General features: G+C 35.4%; 2 long non-coding RNA genes across 2 annotated transcripts in view; one reads left to right on the top strand and one right to left on the bottom strand.

Annotated features, from left to right (window-relative positions):
* LOC126956465 (uncharacterized) overlaps positions 1–13,907 on the top strand; it is a 26,608-nt gene extending 12,701 nt beyond the window's left edge. Inside the window, exons 4-5 of the long non-coding RNA XR_007726385.1 lie at positions 13,048–13,118; positions 13,265–13,907. This is a non-coding gene — a long non-coding RNA (uncharacterized LOC126956465). The remainder of the gene's footprint in view (positions 1–13,047; positions 13,119–13,264) is intronic.
* The window catches only part of LOC126956468 (uncharacterized), a 27,072-nt gene extending 11,152 nt beyond the window's left edge, over positions 1–15,920 (bottom strand). The window contains exons 1-2 of the long non-coding RNA XR_007726388.1: positions 15,833–15,920; positions 9,843–9,964 (exon numbers count right to left, since the gene is read on the bottom strand). This is a non-coding gene — a long non-coding RNA (uncharacterized LOC126956468). The remainder of the gene's footprint in view (positions 1–9,842; positions 9,965–15,832) is intronic.

The raw sequence follows: 15,920 nt of genomic DNA, 5'->3' as shown, positions 1-15,920 counted from the left end.
CTGGGTGTGGCATTTGTTAAACAGGTATATATTCATAATTCAACTCTACACTTAAAACAGATATATTTTAGTGTATATAAACATAACTCAATAAGTTAGACTTAAAAAACAAATGCTTCCTGAATCATAAGACAAAGATAAACAGCCCAGCTAAAAATAGGCAAAGAAAATTTAAAGGCAATTTACAGAAGAAAGAACTTTTGTGACCCTTCCTCCCCCACCAGAAAGAAGAAGGTGCTCAAACTCTGGAAAATTTAGTAAACTGTAGATTTATATAACACCGAGATAAATTTATATAACATCAATAAATTATAAATTTATACAACGCCAATAATTTATACAACACTCTCCTCCTGCAGGAATATAAAATGTTTCTACAGTGTATGTCTAGAAATGAAATTACTGGGTCATATGGAATGGACTTGTATAACTTTCAAGAGCTTCTTATTTTTTTTCTAAAGTTGTTCCAGATTACATTCTTACCCTGACATCTTCATTCTTCCACATTTTACACAAGTGTTTAAAATTTTTGCCAATAGAAAAAATCTGTTTTATTATTTATTATTTATTATTTTATTATTTAGAATTTTTTTCTAAATCTATTTTTGCAAAAATTTTTTCCTCCTAAGGCACCATTATAAACATGCAGTCAAATAGCATGCAAGGCTACCAAGTTTGTTCCTTCCCTTTTGAAGGAAGTACAATCTTCCACCTCTTGGGAAGCCACAGAGACACAAAGATAGTGTGAAGAATGCTTCTGTGGCATCTGATGCTCTATCCTATGACTCAATCCCAGAGCCTAGTATAAATTTAAATAGGCACAACTACACTCCCGTTGACTCTCATAAAAGGGGCTCTGTAGTGAATTATGCAATGATTTCCAACCTGCTGAAAAAGCTTTATAAAATAAATTATTACAAAAGTATCAAGTTGTTATAGTTTGATCTGTGATTGTTTTAATGCCCTAAGGAACTGAATGCTGTACAGACACTGATGCTGAAATTAGAGTTGTGAATGAGTTTCCAGTCTTGTGCGTCTGTCATTAGCCAATTAACAGAAACTCCTTCGTATGTGCCTAAGCACACTGGATCATAGTTAAAGGACAATGAGTCTACTAAAAAGATTAGCTGCTCCAAAATAAGTTTTTCAAGAGGCTTTTGAGCCAAGATAGAAAGACAGGACAATCTCACTTTATTGTGAAATAATATTCCATTAACTAAGGACTGAAGCAAAAAGCCAACCATTTCCAAGCTAAACATATTGAATGAATCAGTAGCCTAGATTATCCAAAATGCAACAATTATTTTTAAAAGATGTTACTTTTACAATTTGTCAGGAAGTCAAGGCATGAACCCTGAACAGAATGCAGTGGGCAAACGTCAGAAGGTTGGATTCTGAGTCCCAAGTCTGACCACAAGCTGACTGACTCTTGCAACCTATTTATTTCTAATAAGCTCTAGTTTCCAATAGGAGTTTGGTAGAACCATATGTCTTTGAAGACCTTATCCAGCTCTCAAATTCTATTAAGGTGTACCATATAAAATTGCAATATTTGATCAATTTTGTCTTCAGAAATGGCTAGGTCGTGTGGTTAAACCTAAAAAATATGAATCTGAGAGACTTTATATAAGGATGCTTGTAAAAACCTATGAGATTTTTTTTGACAAAGATTATTGAACATCCTGATTTCTGTCTACAAGTAACTTCAAAATATCTGATTGGAATTTGGGCATATTCAGTCCAATAAGGTTATTTTTATTGGAGAGAAAAACAATCAATTAAACATGTTATTTAATTGATTCAATTGAGCAATTGAATCAAAAGCCACTCTCTACTGCATAGATTATGCAATTCAAAATATGTGGTCCCCCCTTATTAGGTGCTAAAATACACATATCATATTAAATAGATTATTTATCCACATATTAAATCTCATTGGAAATTTTATATTTTACTGCTATACCTAACAAAAGCAAAGAACCATTTTTAAGTTAATATGTATTTTTCTAAATCAACTGAAATATTAATACGTATTAATGGAATTCTTATCAATCCCTTGTAAGTATAGCTGTCCTCAGGGGTTTCTCATGAGCAGCAAAGTGATTTGAATGGAGTTCATATTTTTTCCCATTTAAAATTGTCCTACATCAGATTAAATATGTAGCTTTTTCCTAGAAACTTGTTTTTACAATGTACATTTTGAAGGAGTGGGGAAGATAGTCCATTTAGTTCCTAAACTCTTGGTTTGGTTTAGTTGTGGTAGCATGGAATTGGGAAGGTGTTACTGTGATCCAGCCTTCACCCTGAAACCAAAATCATCTGCCCTACATTGCTTGGACACTGAGAACCAAAACTACCTAAACCCTCATCCCCTCCAAAACAAAACAAAACAAAACAAAATAAAGCAAAACAACTAAACCTTACTGTCTATATTGCTGGAAAGATCTTTGAAACCTTTGTGCCAACATCTTTACCTTTTTATTTCCAGCAGTCCAGAAAAGTTGGTCAATTCTTATGCAATCCTAATGAAGTCCTCCCTTTCACTTTTCCTCCATCTTACACAAAATTTCCAATTGTTAATAAATTCTGTTCTTGCCCTATTCCCTTCATGACACTGCTGAAACTTTGTGGAGATAGATGGTGTTGTATGTTATATTAAGCAATAAACTAAGTGTCTTAACAGGTGGTGTTAGTGATATTTGAGAGCTGGCATTCAACAGCCTACTTTACAAATTCACTAGCATGGTTAGGATTACATGCTGAACATTCGTGGCCTCAATTTGAAAAGCCGTAAAATTCAACCAGAGGATTGTAATCTTGCATTGCAATTATAAGTTATAATTTCACTAATTTGTCTTAATTTTGTAGGATTACTAAGAAAGTCTACTTAAGGACTTAGGTAGACTTTATGTTTATTCATTCAACATATAGTGTGTAACTAATTTGAGGCAAGCATTTTTCCAGGCTTTGGGGATATAGTGGTAAACAAGGTGGTATGTTCTTAGTGTTTATGGTGTTTACATGTCAGGGGAAGGAGATAGATAATGGTCATATGAACAAGTGAATAAACAAGATCACTACACGCTGTACTACTATAGGAAGGAAATAAACAGTTGAGGACCTAGCAAGGACACATAGGATCAGACAGACTGAACAAGAAAGACATTGTTGAGTAGGAGACATTTAAGCTGAGATCTGAGGGAGGGAGATCAGCCATCCGTTGAAGGGCCAGAGAAAAATCTTTTCAAGTAGAGAGAATAATGGGACAAGTGGAACCTAATTAAACTAAAGAGCTTGTGCACACCAAAAGAAACTATCAGCAGAGTCAACAGACAATCTACAGAATAGGAGAAAATATTGCAAACTGCATCCAACAAAGGTCTAATATCCAGAATCTATAAGAAGCTTAAATCAACAAGCACAAAATAATAGACTCCACTAAATAAATGGGCAAAGGACATGAACAGACACCTCACAAAAGAAGACATATGCGTGACCAACAAGCATATGAAAAAATGGTCAACATCACTAATCATTAGAGAAATGTAAATCAAAATTATGATAAGATACTATCTCATGCCAGTCAGAATGAATATTATTAAAAAGCCAAAACATAACAGATACTGGCACGGTTGCAGAGAAGGGGGAATACTTACACACTGCTGGTGGAAATGTAAATTAGTTCAGCCATTGCAGAAAGCATTTTGAAGATTTCTCAAAAAAACTCAGAACTGCCATTCAACCCAGCAATCCCATTTATGGGTATGTACCCAAAGGAATATAAATTGTTCTACCATAAAGACACATGCGTGTGTATGTTCATCGCAATATTCATCACTATTCACAATAGCTAAGACATGGAATCTACATAAATGATCATCAATGATGTACTGGATGTGAAAATGTGGTACATATACACCATGGAATACTATGCAGGCAACAAAAAATGAAATCACGTCGTTCGTAGTAATGTGGATGGAACTGGGGGCCATTATCATAAGCAAATTAATGCAGGACCAAAAACCCAAATACCACATATTCTCACTTATAAATGGGAGCTAAATACTAAGTACATATGGGAACAAAGAAGCGAACAGTTGACACTGGAGCTTACTTGAGGGAGGAGAGTGGGAGGAGGATGGCGATTGAAAAACTACCTATGGCATTTATGCTCATTATCTGGGTGATGAAATAATCTGTACACCAAAGCCCAATGACACACAATTTACCCATGTAACAAACCTGCACATGTACCCCCGAATCAAAAATAAAAGTTGGCAAGAGGAATCAAAGGAAACAATTTATCTTTCAAAACTGTATATGTGGGTGCCATTTGGAAACAAGCCTACTTTCCCTGAGACGTTGCTACAAAAATACTTGTCCTCCCTGTACCAGTTGAAAATCCAGGCTGTTATAGCCAAAAAGGGACTTGGCTAACTTTCCCAAAGCATCTTCATTTATATTAATTTACCCATTACTTAATATTCCATTGCACTAAGGACTTGCCTCCTTTGGCTTAATACTATTAAACCATCAAACAATGTAAGTAGTATTCTCCAGTTTCATCCTAACCAAGTCACTTTCAGAGTATTATTTGGCTTCCCATTTAGAATGAGTACTGAGTATTTAGAAGACAACAAAATAACCCTTAACATCATCATTTACTATGTGTGAATTTTCTTACTTAGTAATTCCACAATTTGCATGGATGATGTGTAGGTATATATATACATGTTTTAGGTCTGGGTGCTATGACAATGTTAGACTGGGCAGCTTATAAACAACAGAAATTTATTTCTTACAGTTCTGGAGGCTGGAGTCTGAGATCAGGGTACCAGTGCGATCTGGGCCTTGTGAGCATTCTCTTACAGGTTGCAGGCTGTGGCTTCTCTTTCTTTGTATCCTCACTTGTAGAAAAAGAACGTTAGCTATCTGACTTTTTCTTTTTTTAATTTATTTTAATTTTTTGTGGGTACATAGTAAGTGTACATATTTAGATCCCATCATTTCCAATAACCTGGATAGAAATGGAGGGTGGACTATCTCATGAGTTACATGAGATAGTTTGATACAGGCATGAAATAGGTGGTAATCACACCACAGTAAATGGCGTATCCATCAACTTAAGCATTTATCCTTTGTGTTTCAAACAATCCAATTATACTTTTAGTTATTTTAAAATATACAATTAAATTATTTCATACTAGTGTCACCCTGTTGTACTAGCAAATACTAGGTCTTATTCATTATTTCTATATTTTTGTATCCATTTCACATCCCCACTTCCTCCATACCCCTACCCCCCACCTCTCTTCCCAGCCTGTGGGAACCATCCTTCTACTCTCTACCTCCAGGAGTCCAGTTGTTCTAATTTTTAGCTCCTACAGATAAGTGAGAACATGCAGTGTTTGTCTCTCTGCCTGGCTTATTTCACTTACCATAATGACCTCCAGTTCCATCTAGGGTGTTGCAAATGAGAGGATCTCATTCTTTTTTATGGCTGAATAGTACTCCATCATGTATATATACTACATCTTCTTTATCCATTCATGTGTTTATAGGCCTCTACGTGGCTTCCAAATCTTGGCTATTGAGAATAGTGTTGCTAAAAATATGGGAGTGCAGATATCTCTTTGATATACTGATTTTCTTTCAAGTATATATAAAGAAATGGGATTGCTGGATCATATGGTAGCTCTATTTTCAGTTTTTTGAGAAATCTCTAAATTTTTCTCCATAGTGATGGTAGTAATTTACATTCTCACCAACAGCGTATGAGGTTTTCCTTTTCTCCACATTCTAACCAACATTTGTTACTGCCTGTCTTTTTGATAAAAGCCATTTTAACTGGGGTGAAATGATCTCTGGTAGTTTTGATTTGCATTTCTCTGATGAGCAATAATGTTGAGCACCTTTTCATGTACCTGTTTGCCATTTTTATGTCTTCTTTTGAGAAATTTCTATTCAAATATTTTGTCCATTTTTAAATTGGATTACTATTTTTTTTTTCTCTAGAGTTGTTTGAGTTGCCTATATATTCTGGTTATTAATCCCTTGTCAGATGGATCACTTGAAAATATTTTACCCCGTTCTGTGGGTTGTCTCTTCACTTTGTTGACTGTTTCCTTTGCTGTGCAGAAGGTTTTTAACTTGATGTAATCCCATTTGTCCATTTTTGCTTTGGTTGCCTGTGCCTGTGGGGTGTTACTCAAGAAGTCTTTGCCCATTCCAATGTCTTAAAGAGCTTCCCCAAAGTTTTCTTTTAGTAGTTTCATTGTTTTAGGTCTTAGATTTAAGTTTTTAATCCATTTTTATTTGATTTTATATATGGTGAGAGATAGGGGTTAGTTTCATTCTTCTGCATAATGGATATCCAGTTTTCCCAGCACCATTTATCAAAGAGACTCTCCTTTCTCCAATGTATGTTCTTGGAACCTTTGTCAAAAATGAGTTCACTGTGGATGTATGAATATAATTCTGGGTCCTCTATTCTGTTCTACTGGTCTGTTTTTATGCCAGAACCATGCTGTTTTGCTTGCTATAGCTTTGTAGTATAATTTGAAGTCAAATAATGTGAGTCCTTCAGTTTTGTTCTTTTTGCTTACGATACCTATGGCTATTCTGGGTCTTTGATTGTTCCATAGAAATTTTAGAATTGTTTTTTATTTTCTATTTCTGTGAAGAATGTCACTGTCATTTTGATGAGAACTGCATTGAATCTGTGTATTGTTTGGGGTAGCGTGAACATTTTAACAGTATTGATTCTGCCAATCCATGAACATGGAATATGCTTTTTTTCTTTTGTTTCGAATCCACTTCCGTTTCTTTCATCAGTGTTTTACAGTTTTAATTGTAAAAATCTTTTACTTCTTTAATTTAGTTCCTAAGTATTTAATTTTATTTGTAGCTGTTGTAAATGGGATTACTTTCTTGATTTCTTTTTCAGATTGTTTGCTGTTGACATATAAAAATGCAACTGATTTTTGTATGTTGATTTTGTATCTTGTGACTTTACTGAATTTGTTTATCAGTTCTAATAGTTTTTTTTGGTGGAGTCTTTAGGTTTTCCCAAATATAAGATTATATAATCTGCAAACAAGGATAATTTGACTTCTTCATTTTTTCTTTCTCTTGTCTGATTGCTCTAGCTAAGACTTCTAGTACTTTGTTGAATAACAGTGGTGAAAGTAGGCATCCTTGTCTTATTCCAGATCTTTGAGGAAAGACTTTCAGTTTTTCCCCATTCAGTATGATACTAGTTGTGGATCTCTTGCATATGGCTTTTATTGTGTTGGGGTATGTTCTTTCTATACCTAGGTTTTTGAGGGGTTTTATTATGAAAGGATGTTGAATTTTATCAAATGCCTTTTCAGTACCAATTAAAATGGTCATATGGTTTTTGTCCTTTATTCTGTTGGTGTGATGTATTACATTGATTGATTCATGTGTGTTGAATCATTCTTGCATCCCAGGGATAAATCCTACCTGGTCATGAAGGATCTTTCTAATGTATTGTTGAATTCATTTTGCTAGTATCTGGTTCAGTATTTTTGCATCAATATTCATCAGAGATATTGGCCTATGGTTTTCTTTTTTAATGTGTCTTTGTCTGGTTTTGTTATCAGGGAAATACTGGCCTCATAGAATGAGTTTGGAGGTATTCCCTTCTCATCTATTTTTTAGAGTAGTTTGGGTAGGATCAGTATTAGTTCTTCTTTAAATGTTTGATAGGTAGAATTTATCAGTGAAGCCTGGGTCCCAGGCTTCTATTTGCTGGAATACTTTTTATTACAACTTGAATCACATTGCTTGCTATTGGTCAGTTCAGGTTTTGAATTTCTTCATGATTCAAGCTCAGTAAATTGCAAGTGTTTAGAAATTTATCCATATCTTCTAAATTTTCTAATTTATTGGCATATGGTTGCTCATAGTAGTCACTAATGATCCTTTACATTTCTGTTATATCAGTTGTAATATCTCCTTTTTCATCTCTGATTTTATTTATTTGAGTCTTCTCTTTTTTTCTTAATTAGTCTGGCTAAAGGTTTGACAATTTTGTTAAACTTTTCAAGAAACCAACTTTTTGTTTCATTAATTTTTTTGTATTGTTTTCTTCAGTTCAAATTCATTTATTTCTGCTCTGATCTTTATTATTTTTTCTTCTACTAATTTTGAGTTAGGTTTGATCTTACTTTTCTGGTTTTTAAAGATGCATTGCTAGGTTGTTTATTTGAAACTTTTCTTCTGCTTTGATGTATGTATTTATAGCTATAAACATTCCTCTTTGTACTGCTTTTGCTGTATCCCACAGGTTTTGGTACATTGTGTTTTCATTATCATTTGTTTCAATACTTTTTTTGATTTTTTCTAAATTTCTTCATTGTCCTACTGTTCATTCAGGAGCACATTGTTTAATTTTTATCTATTTGTATAGTTTGCAAAAATCCTCTTGTTATTTTTGTTTTTTTATTCCACTGTGGTCAGAGAAGATGCTTGACATTATTTTAAATTTTTTAATGTTTTCAGACTTGTTTTGTGGCCTAACAAATGGTCTTTCCTTGAGAATGATCCATGTGCTGAGAAAAAGAACATGTATTCTGCAGCCATTGGATTAAATATTCTGTAAATATCTATTAGGTTCATTTGGTCTATAGTGCAGATTAAGTCTGATGTTTCCTTGTTGATTTTCTGTCTGGAATATCTGCCCAGTGATGAAAGTAGGTTGTTGAAGTGTGCAGCTATTATTGTATGGGGATTTATCTCACTCTTTCACATCTAACAATATTTGCTTTATATAACTGGTTGCTCCAGTGTTGTGTGCAAATTCATTTATAATTGTTATGTCCTCTTGCTGAATTGATTGCTTGATTATTGTACAGTGACCTTCTCTCTCTTCTTACAGTTTTTGTCCTGGAGTCTGTTTTGTCTGATATAAGTATAGCTACTCCTGCTTTTTGTTTTTGGCTTGTTTGTTTCCATTGGCATGGAATGTCTTTTTCATCACTTTATTTTTAGTGTACGTGTGTCTTTATAGGTGAAGTGTGTTTTTGTAGGCAACAGATCACTGGGTCTCGTTTTTCATCCATTCAGCCATTCTATGTCTCTTGATTGGAGAGTTTAGTCTGTTTACATTCAATGTTATAATTGAGAAGTAAAGACTTACTCCTGGCATTTTGCTATTTGTTTTCTGGTTTGTTGTGGTCTTCTCTTCCTTCTTTCCTTCCTTTCTATATTCCTTTTAGTGAAGATAATTTTCTCTGGTAGTATGATTTAATTTCTTGATTTTTATTTTTGGTGTATTTGTTGTGTTTATTTTTATTTCAGGTTACCATGAGACTTTGAAATACTATCTTATAAAACATTATTTTAAGCTGATAACAGTTTAACAGTCTTTGCATAAAAAACAAATATGCAAAAAGAAAACTAATACAAACTCTACACCTTAACTTCATTTTCCTGCTTTTTAACTTTTTGTTGTAGAAACAACAAAATTTTATTGTACTATGCCTTGAAAAGTTGTTATAGTTATTATTTTTGATTGGTTCATCTTTTAGCCTTTCTACTTAAAAGTAGTTTATACACTATAGTTACAGTGTTATAATATTCTGTATTTTTTTCTGCGTACCACTGAGTTTTTTTATCTTCACACGATTCCTTATTACTCATTAAAGTCCTTTCTTTCTGGCCGGGTGCGGTGGCTCAAGCCTGTAATCCCAGCACTTTGGGAGGCCGAGACGGGCGGATCACGAGGTCAGGAGATCGAGACCATCCTGGCTAACACGGTGAAACCCTGTCTCTACTAAAAAAAATACAAAAAACTAGCCGGGCGAGGTGGCGGGCACCTGTATTCCCAGCTACTCGGGAGGCTGAGGCAGGAGAATGGCCTGAACCCGGGAAGTGGAGCTTGCAGTGAGCTGAGATCTGGCCACTGCACTCCAGCCTGGGTGATAGAGCGAGACTCCGTCTCAAAAAAAAAAAAAAAAAAAAAAAAAAAAAAAAAAAAAAAAAAAGTCCTTTCTTTCTGATTGAAATACTCTCTTTAGAATTTCTTGTAGGAAAGGTCTGATATGAATGAAATTTCTTAGTTTTAGTTTGTCTTGGAAAGTCTTTATTTCTCATTCATGTTTGATGGATATTTTCACCAGATATACTATTCTAGGGTAAATGTTTTTGAGCACTTTAAATATGTTATGCTACTCTCTCCTGGCCTGTGAGGCAGCAAGTTCTCTTCTGGCCCAGGGTGTGTCTAGATATGTTGTCTGGGAACTAGAGCCTGGAACGGGGACCTCAAAACTCTGCCTGGTACCCTATCCTACTGTGGCTGAACAAGTATCCAAGATGCAAGAGAAAATCTCTTTGCTCTTTCCTCTCCTCTCCTCAAGCAGAAGGAAGGACTTTTTTGGAGCCATAAGCTATGCAGACTAGGATTGGGGCAGGGGAGGCATAAGCACTCCCTTAGCCACCATTTCTGGTATCTCAGTAGGTTGCGTGCCCCCTCAAACTGGCTTTGAGTGTAGCTCAGCAATAGAATTCTCCTAGGAGTTGAAATTCTTGTGGCCTAGACTGCCTTTCAAATTTATTCAGAGCCCCATAGCACTTTAGGTTGTGGTGGCATGGCTTGCCAGAGCTCAAGGTTCAACCACTGGGATGGGTAATTTCCTTCTGGCTAGGCCCAGTCCAAATGCTCCTCCTGTGGATGGGCATTAGCTAACTACAGCTCAGTTCTGCTTTCTGCTGTGACAGGGCAGAACCGAGTTCAATGCAAAGTCTCACAGTCATTGTGTTCTTCTTCCACAAGTGCACAGGTTCTCCATATCACACAGCCACAGGGGTTAGGGGGAGGGGTGACTTTAGTAATGCAAGACTACTTTTTCTCCCCTTCTCAGTGCCTCTTTCATCAACACGAAGTTAAAACCAGGTACTGTAAGTGCTCACCTGATTTTTTGTTCTTATGAAGGTGCTTTTCTTGTGTACATAGTTGTTAAAATTTGGTGTTCCTACATGGTGGGGACAATCAGTGCAGTCTCCTATTCTGCCATCTTGCTCCACTCCTGGACTTTTCTTTTAAGAGTACTAATCCCATTCGCAAGCGCTCCAATGTCATGACCCAATTACTTCCCAAAGGCCTTCCTTCTAAATACCACCATGTCACAGGTTAGAATTTTAAAATAAGAATTTTGGGGATACACACACACATGCACACACACACACATATATATATACACACACACACATAGATGTACATTTATAGTCAAAATTTATTATTCACAGTTTCTATATTTACAAATTCACCTACTTGCTGAAATTTATTTATTTGTAACCCAAAATAAATGCTTGGGGCACTTTTGAGGTTATTCACAGACATGAGCAGAGTGAAAAAAATTTGACTTGTTCAATACACATGTGCCCAGCTGAGATTAAACAAGGAAGCACTCTGCCTTTTTGTTTCATGTCTAATAGTGTAAACAAGGGTCCTTCTATAGTCTACTTATTGCCATGGTTTTTGCTCTTGTGTGCTTCTTGTTAGTGATTTCACCATTTAAAATGCCCCCGAAGTGTAGTCCCAAAGTGCTGACTAGTATTCCTAAGCACAGGAAGGCTGCAATGAACCTCATGGAAAATATATCTGTGCTTGATAAGCTTAATTCACATATGGCCTATAGTGCTGTAGGTCATAAGTTCAATGTTCATGAACCAACATTTATTTACTCAGCAGTTCTTCAGTCAACCTTTAAGCAAAGATATCTTTAAACAGAAACATTCATAAAACAAAGTTATATATTGATCTGTTGATAAAAGTGTGATCAGAGACTTATAGGAACCTCTTCCTGTCTTTTCTCTAGGAAGAATGTGTCAGTATTTGCTAATTCCATGCTCACAGCATTTTTTTAAACATAATTCCATGAATATTGAGAATTAACAGCATAGATTACATCCATAGATGTATAGTAATTCTATAAGTTGAAAGGAAGTTTCTGTCTATCTGTCTACCTATTTATTCATACATTTATCTGACATCAGGTGTGGGATATTTCATATTAATAGAAGTCAAGCACATATTTCTGCAAAATTAAAAACCACTGAGCCCTAAGAACTAGCATAGACTTAGCATAAGCCTTAGCCAGTTTTGTGTTTCCATGTGTGTGCTATTTTTATTTTTAAAATGCATTACTTGGCTGTATGCTTTACTGCCCTCCTTCTTTTCTCCCCATATCTGATATCTTAGCCGAATATGTCTGACTGCATATCGTTGCCTCACACCCATAGGGTGTTTTGTTTTGAGACAGAGTCTCACTCTGTCACCCAGACTGGAGTGCAGTGCCACCATCTCAGCTCACTGCAACCTCTGCCTCCTGAGTTCAAGCGCTTCTCGTGCCTCAGCCTCCCAAGTAGCTAGGATTACAGGCATGTGCCACCACGCCCAGCTAATTTTTGTATTTTTAATAGAGACAAGGTATCACCATGTTGGCCAGTCTGGTCTCGAACTCCTGACCTCAAGTGATCCTCACACCTCAGCCTTCCAAATTGCTGGGACTACAGGTGTGAGCTACTGCAGCCACCACCCACAGGGTTTTTCACCTTTATGCTTAGCTCCTATTATTCTTTTTACATCAACTACTTGGCTCTCTTTACATGCACAGACCTGAACTATTTTCCTTGATGTATTCCCCCATTCTCACTTCCCTACCTCCGGACAGCTATAATCTCTCACTTCTTTAAATACTATGGTCTCTTCATCTCTGTGGCAGTAGCATATTGTACATTTGATTTTGATGATTTAGGTACTTGTCTCACTCATTTTGTATTTTCCACTTTGCCTAACCCAAGACCTTGAACTTATTCAATATATGTTTACAGAATAAAAATATTTAGTTCTCAACAATTTTAGGTCACAAACCTCTTTAAAAATGATTAAAGCTTATTCTCAGAAAAAAAATGCAATTTAAAAGTTACACTGCATTTCTGAGTATTTGAAGCTCTCTTCTCCATCACCGCCACCTCTCAAAGTCCACGAAGTCTTTGTTAAAAACTTCTTATTTACTTCAGTCTCCTGAGAATGACAGTGGAAAGTTGATGTTCGCAGAAGTCAAGTAACATGTCTCAGGCTAGTGGAAAAGGTAAGACTGGTGCTAACATTTTACAATTTTCATGATAGAGGGTTTTCTATGTGGGTGACTTATTCTTGACCATAATAATGTTCTCCTGTTTTTTCTAAATGAGAAGACAGACAACTAAAGGTAACTTTGTTCACTCTTAACTACAGACGACTGTGCTGGTGGATGTTGTTAAAGTCAACAAGGAAAAAAGTATCATGTAGAGTCAATAGAAAGCAGTGGACAGAGAAGCAGGAAATTGATTACAACCCCTCAAATCTGTCATTTACCATTTCTGGGTCTCTACCTCAGCCAAAAGGTTTTGGGGGAATAAAGAGTCTAATGACCCCAGGGAATTGACATGTGTTCTTCAGAGGAGGTCAGTAATCAGACACTAGTCTAGTTGGTTTCATCCTGCAGCAGAAAGTCAGGTAAAGTACTTAGTCTCAACATCTCGGGGGTGCTGACTCATTTCCACTTCCTTTAGAGGAGCCACTCAAACTCTGTCCACCTTGTTTCTCCATAGAAATATGATAAAGATCAGTTCTCTGGAAGCATTCATATTTCAAGAAGCTCTGTATGATACGCATTAAGGTAAATATTCCTAATCCTTGTCTGCAGGGTTATAGAAGTTTGGACTGTACTTTGCTGTTTTTAAGCCTGTAGCCAGACTAAATTCACTGTTTTTCCTTAACTCAGCATACCAGATGACCCTTGGTTGTAGCTATAACCAATCCTTTCTCAAGGACAAAATCACACCTGCCTCTCTTTTCCTTTCCAGGCTCTGAGCTAAAGTCTTGGCATCTTTCTTGAATGCCCTCCAAGGAGTAGTCCAAAAAGATACCCAAACTCAGATTTTATGGAAATAAGATGTTTCCTGTAATACCTTTTATCTTGGCTTTAACAGTATGCATTTAAAAAAAATATTGACTTAAATTTATGTGCATGTTTATGTTACTACTCACTGATGACCTGCTTGATTGGATTAGACAAGTTTTTTTCCAGTTGGTTTGAGGTACTAGAATTTCAGGAAGTCTTCAGTTTCTTTTTCTTTTTTTTTTTTTCCAGTAGCAGAAATTTTGGGTCAAAATGTCTAGGCTCTGTAGTGCTTGGTGCTGTAGAAATTAAGACATTTAGATATTCTGGATGACCCAACTTTAATTGTGATAAAATATATGTTAGATATATTTTATTGGCTTTTTTTTCTTATCTACTGACTTTTATTTTAACTTTTTAATACAAAATCTCCTCTATTGATTGAGAATATACAAAATTACAGTTTTTATTGGATTGAGTTTGAAATATATTCTGATAAAAAGCAGAATTTAAATGTTGTAAGTTGCCAAAAAAGGGTAGAATCACAACTTGATAATAAAGCTAAATATACATTTAGAAATCAAAACATTAAAAAGTTAAGAATAAATAGAAGTTTTTTTGGTCTTCTGTTTTCTTCCTTTGAAGTATAAAACACTTCACAAGTGCATTGCTATAGTAAACATTTAAACCTTATAAAAGTATATAGATAAAAATAGCAACGTTTTCTTTTTCTTTCAAATATCACTCAGTTCTCTAATTTTAACCAGTGGGTGATATTAACATTTTCAAAGGCTAAAAATAAATAATACTTAGAGTAAAGGCAAGAATACATTTTCTAATAGGAAGAAAAGTGATTTTAAATAAAAAATATGTTGAAATCAATGAAAGAATATTTAAAGCATGAAGATAAGGGATAAACATTAACAAGTAACTAATAAAAGAAAATATTAAAACTTAGAAGTCATTAGAATTTATGCAAAAAAATATACACTAGAAGATATATAAATTGATAGATAATATTCTGATTATATATTTTTGTGAAATACATAATTATATATAATAATAATACATATATCTCTATACTATAAAACCTGGTGACTTAAGCAAAACCAATGTACTACATCTCACAAATTCTAGGGTTATGAATTTGGGCAAGGTTTAGTCGGCAATTCCTTTGTTCCACATGGCATTAATAGGAGTTACTTGGTATTCATCTGATTCCGAGCTGTTCAGGAAGGTCAATGTCAGACTCAATGATACCCAGTATTTTGATAGGGATTACTGGAAGGCTGGGTTCAACTGGATCCCCCCTTTTCCATATAGTTTCAATACCTCTCTATATAGTCTTTCTGGAAGAGTAATTGGACCTCTTGTATGACTGCTTAGGGCTCAAGAGAATATGGGGGCAGGCCCGGAACTGGCATAGTGTCAGTTCCACATTCTGTTGGTCAAAGCAGTTGTAATCAGACCCAGATTCCAGAGGAGGGTGAATAGATATCACGCCTAGATGGGAGAAGTTTCAAAGAATTTGTGGCCATCTATAATCTGCCACAGATGGTAAAGTCAATGTGTAAAGTATGGCAAGAATGTAGAAAAAAACAAAAGCAGATGAGCAAATGAAATGAAAATCTTCCATCAAAGCAGAACCAAGAGCAGTTTAAAAATAGAATATCTATATTGTCAATAACAATAAGGAGCTCCAATTCATCAAACAAACAAAACTATAACTTAAACTAGTCAAGTGGCATGGATCCTCAGTAGAACTAACTGAGGAGAAACAACATGGCAAGGCCAAAACCCCAGGACCTTTTGTTTGTTTTTTATATGAGGGCGCATTATTGTATTAGTTATCTATTGTTACCCAATAAAAGAACTGCCACCACCCAACCACACACACACACACACACACACACAAGTCTTACCATCTTGCAGTTTTTGTGAGTCAAGAATCTGGCAGCAGTTTAGCTATATGGTAGGCTCAAGATTTCTCAAGAAGTTTCAGTAAATACT

This window comes from Macaca thibetana, chromosome 6, assembly GCF_024542745.1.
Source record: "Macaca thibetana thibetana isolate TM-01 chromosome 6, ASM2454274v1, whole genome shotgun sequence".
Lineage (NCBI taxonomy): Eukaryota > Metazoa > Chordata > Mammalia > Primates > Cercopithecidae > Macaca > Macaca thibetana.
The sequence above is the reverse complement of the archived record's forward strand: the minus strand, read 5'-3'. Positions and strand labels throughout refer to the sequence as shown.